This window comes from Akebia trifoliata, chromosome 11 (assembly GCF_017979445.1).
Source record: "Akebia trifoliata isolate Shusen 1 chromosome 11, ASM1797944v1, whole genome shotgun sequence".
In the NCBI taxonomy this organism is placed as follows: Eukaryota; Viridiplantae; Streptophyta; class Magnoliopsida; order Ranunculales; family Lardizabalaceae; genus Akebia; species Akebia trifoliata.
In genome coordinates, this window is record NC_141385.1 from 5152882 (window position 1) to 5163072 (window position 10191).

Below are 10191 nucleotides of genomic sequence, written 5' to 3' on the forward strand. Positions count from 1 at the left end.
CCCTTCCATCTGGGGGCCCAAAGAATTAAATATATAATAAAAGGGGGCTCTCCAAAAATTAAAGTCAATTAAGTAAGACTAAAGTCAAAATCCTAATTAAAATCCTAAAAGAAACCCTAATTCTTCTAAAACACTTTATAAATAGGAGTCTCCACACCCTATTTTCGTATCAAATAAAAAATCCTAAGAGAAGTAGGTCAAAAAGCTTCTCTAGCCTCCCATAAACCCTAATTTTGAAGTCCCAACTCTTTACCTAACAACAATACTTCGATTTTAGCTTGAAAAACACTTAGAAATCCTTCAAAAATATCCCAAAATCCATAACAAATTTGTAAAACCCAGAGTTTTCAATTCGTATCTCGAGGAAAAAATAAAGAATGAAATTTTAAGAAAATCTTGAAAGTGGGATTTAGGGGTAAAACTTTAAGATGTTTCTAATCATTTTTAATTGAATCTGACCTCACCATTGAATTCAAAATGATTGAAAAATATAGTTTAACCTGTAAGCACGCTCAAGTGCGAGTCCGAATAGAAAAGTTGTAAAATCCTTGATTACTTAGTCGGACCAGACTAAAACAGTGACTTTTTGCTAGAGAAAGAATTATTAATATTCGATTACACCATTGGGTTCATAATGAAAAATTATTGAACATGGACTATTTATTTGTCATTTTTGGAGATCAGAAAGTCGAATTATCGTCAAAAATGAAAACGACATCAATTTTAGTGGTCACCTCGTGCCAAAAATGTAAATTTTTGTTAGAGATAGAATTTATAAAAATTGACTATAGCATTCGATCCAGAATGAAAAATTAGGTGAAATAGAGTATTCATTCGTCATTTTTGGACTTCGGACGGTCAAGTTATCGTCGATCGAAATAATAGGCAAAATACCGATTTCGTCCTAAATTTCATATAAATAAAATTTTAATATTTTTTTATAACTTCGTCTTCCCCAACTCGTCAATACAATCGCGAAAAATAAAAACGGAAAATTTATTTTTTCTCTGATTTTCTATCTTAGATCCTTTGCAAACGGCTCGCTGTTGACGACCGATGCAGAAGGGAGAAATGTTTACAGCTGCGTTCTCTACAACACCCACCCAACCTCTTTCCATTTCACTTTCTTTTTCATTCAATATCGTCAAAAATCAGCCGTATTTATATACGAAAATTTTGAAACTTTGACCTCGGATTTCTTCCGTTTCGGGGTCAAACCGTCTTCCGACGCAGAAGGGAGAAACGTTTATAGTCTCGACATCTACAAAATCCATCAAATCTTTTTTCGTTTCACTTTCTATTTCACCCGATATCGTAGAAAATCAGCCGTATTTATATATGGAGATTTCATAACTTCGACCTCGGATTTCATCCGTTTCGGGGTCAAATCGTCCTCCGCCACAGAAGGGAGAAAGGACGACCACATCGAGATCTTCGAAACCACCAGGTCAGTTTCAAAAATTAGCCGCTTCATAGTTCAATGAGTCTCGATTTCCGCACTGTTTGCTTCAATTTTCGCGCACATGCTTCAATTCCGTCACCTAGTGATTGTAAGGAACTTTCAATTTCTATTAATAATCGTAGATTGTGAAAATTGTATTTAGGATTTTATCAAAAAAATTTTGATGTATTTCCACAATATAGAATTATTTTGTTATTTAAAAATTCACGCCATAAATTGCATGTTTGATTTGTTTAATTGTATTTTTTAACAAATTATACGTGGGTAGGGTATTTTAACGGGTTATTTCCATAAATTGGGTATTGTGCACTGCTCGGACCCCGTTTTGATATAAAATTTGTATTCTTTTTCAATATTATTGATAAAAATAAATTATATAATTAGAAAATGTGATTTAATATTCAATGAACTCATATTGAGTTGATGAATATCAGAAAATGGATATTTTATTGAAGAGATTGAAAACTGTAAAAATCAGAAAAAGGAAAAAAGGGTATGAAACAGTAAAATGTCAGAGTCACACCCGAGGGGTGATGTCTGCATTTTACATTGTTGTGTTGTGTGCAGGTTGGTGAACAGATATCCAGGGATAATATTGCTGGTTGCATGTTTATTTAAATTTTTAGGACATTTAGGTTTTTGAGCCTCAAAATTCCTGTCTTTTTATACCCAGTCCTAAGCCTACCCATAAAAGTCCTCCTAAGTATCGTGCGAAAAAGTCAAGGAAGATAGCAAAACATGATCAGACAATAATTCCATAAGAAAGAAAAAAAAAGTAAAAAAAGTCTACTAGGTTGAAAATCCGAAAAGGGCGACTTAGGCAAAAACTAAGGCAAGCTTGTAAGGTTGAAAATCCGAAAGGACGGTCTTGGTAACAATCAGAGTAAAGAGAAAGAAAAAAAGCTCGCTAGATTGAAAACCTGAAAAGGCAATCTAGGCAAAAGCTAGAGCATGCTCGCTAGTTTGAAAACTTGAAAAGTTAATCTAGGAAAAAGTTAGAACAACAAAACAAAATAGAAGAAAAACTAAGAGCAGTCCGAGCTAAAACATCAGAAGTCTGAATAATCAAGTTTAATACTTAGCTTAAACCAGGCACAGACTCAAAAGTCACAAGTATCTTGTCTACGATTGATCTGAAAATTTTTACTTCTCCAAGTGAACCAAGAGAGAGAAAGTTGAATTCTATTATGAGTCTCAAAAGGAAATATTTTGTTCTCTTGAGTCTGACTCAAAATCTTCAATAAAATTAATCCAAATTAAAAGTTGGATCTTTATTCTTCTTGTGGTAATCAAATATTTCAAACCTAATACAAGGGGCATTTTCTTTTTCTTCTAAATATGTAGTTTCCCCCTTTATACTAGGGGCATTTTTTTTTAATTTTTGCATCATCTTCAATGCCATGTTTATTGTCAAACTAGGGGCATTTTATTTTTGTGCAATGTTAATCCTAAAAGATAATGGGAACCCCAAACTTAAGGTTACCCTCGTGATAACAATTTTTCAAAAAACCTTTGAGGTTGAAAAGAAATAAAAACTCAGGTTCTAAATTCATAAAACTTTTGAATAAAACCTTGAGGCAAAAAGACAAAAGCACTTCGGATATCACATTTGACTGTGCCCAGAAATTAACTAATAACTCATTAGGAGATGTGGCATTCTTTCGTTCCTAGATTCTTTTCCAGATCCATTCATTCTTGGATTCGATCATTCTCTTCCAGATTCATTATCTTCCAGATTTGTTCGTCCCCCGATTCATTTTAATAAGTCTTCTCCAAATTCATTCATTCTTTCCCAAAAGTCATTCATTCCTTAGCCAGTTTTGCTCAGTTGCCGCCAAAGGTTAACTTGAATTTTGCTCAATTGCCGCCAAGGGTTATCTTAGATTTTGCTCAGTTGCTGCCAAGGGTTAACTTGGATTTTGCTCAGCTGCCGCCAAGGGTTATCTTGGATTTTGTTCAGTAGTCGCCAAGGGTTAAATTGGATTTTGCGCAGTTGCTGCCAAGGGTTAACTTTGATTTTGCTCAGTTGCCGTTAAGGGTTATCTTGAATTTTGCTCAGTTGCCGCCAAGGGTTAACTTGAATTTTGCTCAGTTGCCGCCAAGGGTTATCTTGGATTTTGTTCAGTTGCTGCCAAGGGTTAACTTGAATTTTGCTCAGTTGCCGCTAAGGGTTATCTTGGATTTTGCTCAGTTGCTGCCAAGGGTTAACTTGAATTTTGCTCAGTTGCCGCCAAGGATTATCTTGGATTTTGTTTAGTTGCCGCCGAGGGTTTGCTCGAATTATGCTCAGCCAGATGCCGCCGAGGGTATGTTCTGATTATGCTCAGCCAGATGCCACCAAGGGTTTTCTAGGATTATGCTCAGCCAGTTGCCACCGAGGGCTTTCTCGGATTATGCTTAGCCAGATACCGCTGAGGGTTTTATCAGATTTTGCTCAGATTTTACTCAGATAGTTCATTACTCTTTCACGCCGAGCATGTAGAGTAGAACTCTTAGAAAAAATAATTCATTACTCTTTCACCCCGAGTAGGTAGAGTAGAACTCCCGAAAAAAGTTCATTACTCTTTCACCCCTAGTAGGTAGAGTAGGACTCCCAGAAAAAATAATTCATTACTCTTTCACCCCGAGTAGGTAGAGTAGAACTCTCGAAAAAAGTTCATTACTCTTTCACCCTGAGTAGGTAGAGTAGGACTCTTAGAACAAATAGTTCATTACTCTTTCACCCAGAGTAGGTAGAGTAGAACTCCTGAAAAAAGTTCATTACTCTTTCACCCTGAGTAGGTAGAGTAGGACTCCCAGAAAAAATAGTTCATTTCTCTTTCACCCCGAGTAGGTAGAGTAGAACTTCCAGAAAATAAGTCCATTACTCTTTCACCCCGAGTATGTAGAGTAAGACTCCCAAAAAAAATAGTTCATTACTCTTTCACCCTGAGTAGGTAGAGTAGAACTCCCAGAAAATAAGTCCATTACTCATTCACCCGAGTATGTAGAGTAGAACTCCTAGAAAAAATAGTTCATTACTCTTTCACCCCGAGTAGGTAGAGTAGAACTCCCGAAAAAAAATTCGTTACTCTTTTACCTCGAGTAGGTAGAGTAGGACTCCTAGAAAAAATAGTTCATTAATCTTTTACCCTGAGTAGGTAGAGTAGAACTTCCCAAAAAATTAGTTTATTTCTCTTTCCCCCTGGGCAGCTAGAGTAGGACTCCTAGAAAAAATAGTTCATTACTATTTCACCCCGAGTAGGTAGAGTAGAACTTCCCAAAAAATTAGTTCATTACTCTTTCACCCTGGGCAGGTAGAGTAGGACTCCCAAAAAGCTTAGTTCATTACTCTTTCACTCCGAGTCGGTAGAGTAAAATTTTCCAAAAAAAAAGTTAGTTCATTACTCTTTCACCTTGGATAGGTAGAGTAGGACTCCCAAAAAGCTTAGTTCATTACTCTTTCACCCCAAGTAGGTAGAGTAGGACTCCTTAAAAAAAAATTGTTCATTACTCTTTCACCCAAGGTTGGTAAAGTTAGACATTCAACTTTTTTATGCTCAGATTTTGCTCAGATTATGCTTAATTTATGCTCGATTATGCTCAATTTATGCTCAGATCTTGCTCAAACCCTCTCAGATTTATCTCAGATTTCAAGTGTACACACTTGCACATATTAGTTAAGGAGAATTTTTTTAAATTCAAGGATCTGACACTGTCAGTGAGAGTTCTCGCTCGATGACCTGACAACTTTTTAGTTCGGGGAGAGTTTTACGCTTAAGGATCTGAACATCCCGACGAATTGTTAAATCAGGCTGCAAAATGAAATGTCACTAGCTTTGGCATTCGGATATCGCACCATCTACCAAAATAGATTTGCTATCTAGTTTGCTTCAATCCTCTGCCAAAGAGGGGCATCTGTAGACACCCCGTTTTTACATTTGCCCGATTAATCAACTCGTCAATCCGATCGCAACGATTCCCAATGATGGATGTTTATTCCATTGCTTTATTTTGTTACCAGATGTATTTCAGAAATTCGGATGAGGTATCTCGAACTGACAAAACTGTAGAAACCACGCTACGCTAGGGAAACATGACCCCAGAAACATAGAACTCATTATCTTGTAGACAAAAAGACGTTTTACGATAAAAATCACTAAAAAATGATCAAATTATTAAAATACCCCTAACCTTAAAACATCTCTAGAGCCTACGTTACGCTTAGGAAAATCCATTCAAATACATAAAATAACAAATCGAAACTAAATAAATCATTTCGCCAATTTTCACAGAATTCGATAAAATTATAAAAATGCCCCTCATAAAGTTCACGACCATTCCACACAAAAAATTTCATAAATGACACAAATCAATATTTTCATTGAATTCTTTATGAAAAATCGATTTTAAAACATCCTGGAACATTGAAAAACGACTTAAAACGCAAAAAATCCTCTCCGAAGGAAAAACAGAAATTTTACAATTTTAATAATTAAAATTTTCGAAATTAATAAATAAAACATTAAATAATGCAAAGTGAAACATTAATAAAATTAATTTAAAAATTTAAATCAAAAAATCGATCAATCAAGCTTTTAGGCAAAATTGTTGATGGTTGCTAGGATATTTATTCAAGGACCCCTCCATCTGGGGGCTCAAAAAATTAAAGATATAATAAAAGGGGGCTCTCTAAAAATTAAAGTCAATCAAGTAAGACTAAAAGTCAACCAAGAAAGACTAAAGTCAAACTATTAAAGTTAATCTCATAAGACTAAAGTCAAAACCCTAATCTAAACTAATCAAGTCAATCTCATAAGACTAAAGTCAAAACCCTAATCTAAATTAATTAAGTCAATCTCATAAGACTAAAGTCAAAACCCTAAAGACTAAGTCAATCTCATAAGACTAAAGTCAAAACCCTAATTAAAACCCTAAAAGAAACCCTAATCAAATCCTAATTCTTCTAAAAAAACTTTATAAATAGGAGCCTCCACACCCTATTTTCGTATCAAATAAAAAATCCTAAGAGAAGTAGGTCAAAATGCTTTCCTACATAAACCCTAATTTTGAAGTCCCAACTCCTTACCTAACACCCATATTTCGATTTTAGCTTGAAAAACACTTAGAAACCCTTCAAAAATATCCCAAAATCCAGAACAAATTCGAAGAATCTAGATCTAAGAAAGAGATACCTTGCCTCGGAGCTCAGAGATCAGATCCAGAGACAGAACAAAATAATGAATACTATACGAGGAGCTATTCTATCAGATCTGAGAGGATAAAATCGTTGCGTTCGGAAAAGGTGAGTATTTTTTTTTTTTTTTTATTATTTAGGTCTTGTTAGTAATGTAGTTTTATTTGGAAATTAGTAGAGACCGGCGTTTGCCGGGCGGGATTGGTGCCTAACACCTTCCAACCCTGTAACGTGATCCCCGGACCCGTATTTTTCTTTCGTAGATTAGTTTATTTACTTTTTAGAGTCAAAATTCGGTTCCTAGACCGTAATAACTAGGTGGCGACTCCCAAACCTCAAAGGTCAAAAGCAGATCCGTGCACCCCACGGATCGAGGGCGCTTTCACTCTTAACCTTCAAATCAAACTCTCTTTCATTTCCATTCCAACCTGTAACAATATGGAGCATACCTTGCAAGTTGTGCCAATTACTCAGATTCTTTGAGTCCTTCAAGCTTGGTGACTTCCTTGTGTCGATCACAAGGTCGACACCTATAGGTAGATACCCCAATAGCCCACTCGGGTAAAGCGGTATCAGGTCGATCACATTCTTTGTGTGCAAAATTTGAAGATTTGGGAATGTCTCAAGTTTGTCCTTGAAGGCCTTCTTACCTACTTCTAGGCAACCAAAAACAAATGTCGATACAGGGAACTTTGCCAACCCATTTTCGACTACATCAAATGCACTTAGTATTGCTAGAGATGTGCCGAGGCTGTGGCCTGCAAATATTAAGCTTAGATTCTCGCCTTTGTACCGATTCACCAATTCTTTGATCTTGGTTAGAAGTTGGGTTTGTTATTTCTGAATACTGATTTGTTATGGCAAAGTGAAAAGAAGTTAGAACAAATCTTAATTTCGAAATTGAATGTAAAAGAAAAATATTACCTAAAAAGAAATGGTTGAGGCGTGCACAAAGCACTGTCCTAAAACGAAATTCGCCCTACTACGGTACCACAGTCTGTAGGCGTTCGTTCTGCAGGATTCAACAACTCACGTATCCAAAAGGATACTCTAAATTGGAACGTAACTTCGAACTCGACGATGTTGTGTGCTCCCACAACGAATAATAAATTACTGATAATTCGAAAATATATAATAGCAGAGAAAGTGAGAAATCAAGTCGTGCGTGCGCACACGCATTAAGGTTTTCGAACCGGTGGATCCAAATTCCAATTAGAACCATGGGTTTTCCTCTTGGACCCCCGTGTGCACGCTTGAGCCCGCCCACTACTTCTATCCACTTTAAAGCTATTAGAAGCACAACTACTTAAGAATTGCAAATCAATTCTTCTCCTAGTCGATGTGAGACTAAAATTACTCAAAGCAAAAACAAAACAATCAATTAAACTAAAAGCAATAAAGTAAAAAGCATAAAGCATAAAGCATAAAGCATAAAACAAACATTGGATTTAAATACCCTATGGTTATTAACTTTATTTACCATATGATTGCAATTAAATGAATATTAAAGGGTTTTCCAATTCAACCCTCTAAATTCCAACAGGGTTCTCACGCTAAGTTTGGTGAAAGGCGATTTTTGGTCATTGGAAGTGTAAATTGTTAGCCAACCCTTCATGACCTTCAAGACATCATCACCATCATTGTCGTTGTTTTTCAACAATGGCTCAATTGATTTGAGCTCAGGATCCAACATGTTGATCCATTCAAGAGTTCTTATGGTACCACGCCATGCGACATATATTTCACGTCTCCCAGAAGCTTTACTGATTTCATCCGAGGAGACAGCAATGTATCCAATCCAATTGGATTCACGATCCCAATTTTCCCGCGAAAACGAATGGAGAAGGAAGGCTTCTGGGACGTCAATACGAGCCGTGGCATAAAGGAAGGTATCAACGAAGTAGTCTGATGCGAATTGGAACTCAACCTTCTTGAAGAACGAGTGCTTGCCATAGCAACTACTGCCACAATACTTGGATTCTTGGTCACTATTGAACGCATCGTAGGTTGCTTGGCAGAAGTCATCACACAGGAGGATGAGTTTCCGAAGGTTAAGGTTTAGTAGCTCTAGCAAACCTTCCCATTGGTTGCTCCCTAGTAATTCTTCCCATGTTGGTTCTAGTTTAACTGGCTCCATACTGGCCATTGAACAACGGGTGAATATTCCTATACTGCCCTTGTTTGTCTCGAGGACCAGAGAGAACTAAGTTAGCTAAAATATTATAATCGATTCAAGAATGGAAGATAACCTTAAGTTATAATAAATCAGAGAGACTTGGCTGAACTTTAGGATGAAGGAAGGCTTGCTCTTTGGAGGATTATAAATTATACAGTGTTGACAAGAAGCTACATGGACTAATTGTTTTCTTTCATTTTCAAAGGGAAGTAGATAATAGTAATACATCATGTTTTTATTGAGGATGCATTATTGCATGCCATGATGGACATATGTTTCACTTGATAATCGATCTAGACCGTTAAAAATTGTTGGGCTGTCTATTTGATGAGAACAATGTTGACTGTAGTCATCCGATGATGATGTATTGATCTTTGATGTCTTGATCGGATGATCACAAATAGAACTGATGGATGAATGGTATTTAGATCATTATGCTTGATGCTCTTAGAAGCATCATTTATTTTCTCTTACTTTTTCATCGATTTACACGAGGGAGTCTTATCTACTCAGTGACGTGACATTAGTGGTTCCTTTTCTATTATTTTATCCACTTAAAATGTCAGGTGGAAATCCAATACACGTGCATTTCATTTATTAGGCATTTGAGAAGAAAATTCATTTTCCCAAGAATCAATTTTTTATTTATTAATACATCTATTTTTTTCAGGAATATATCTTTAAGAAAATGGATTTTTTTTGATGCGCTGAGGCTCTCCTGAAAATATTTTGCTCATGATACTCACAACTGTTATTTTTAAGAAAAAATCCTTTGTGACATCTGAAAACATGATCTGATGCCACAAGTCGTAGACGACAAAATTCTACGAACTTTGAAAAAACAAAAAAAATTTCACCATTGAATTTTAATTTTAAAGGTAGGAGTTCGGTAATCATCCATTTTCAACACCTTCATCAAGCTTAGATGGTGTTTTTTTAATTTGATTTTTTCAATGAAATCTAGAAAGTCATAATGTTGGTAGGTGATAATCCACGTGGGTTCAACAACCCATAATATGATTTGAAATCTTACTGAGGTTAAGGCTTGTTCTATTTTTAATAATAGAAAGCTTAGGCAGATAAAAGAAAGGAATTGTTGGCAGCTGGGCAGATAGAGTTTGGTCAAGAGAAAATTTTCTATGTTTTGGCTCTTTCAATTTGGGTGGGGGTAGGGGGTGAAAAATTTCTCATATAATTCATTTTATTATATCTTAACTGGGTAGAAATGATATGATTCATACATGACATTATTGACTATATAAATAATCTTGTCTTGTGAAAGAAATAAAATAACAACTAGAATAAAAATTGAAAAAATGCAAGAGGTGATCTCAAGATTGGACCTCACATTGCACACCTTGATGTGAAAGTGTATGG

At 35.8% G+C, this 10191-nt stretch overlaps 1 pseudogene; it reads right to left on the reverse strand.

Annotated features, from left to right (window-relative positions):
- Nucleotides 1-8107: 8107 nt before the first annotated feature.
- On the reverse strand, nt 8108-9021 carry LOC147390518 (phospholipase A1-IIdelta pseudogene; annotated as a pseudogene).
- Nucleotides 9022-10191: the final 1170 nt, after the last annotated feature.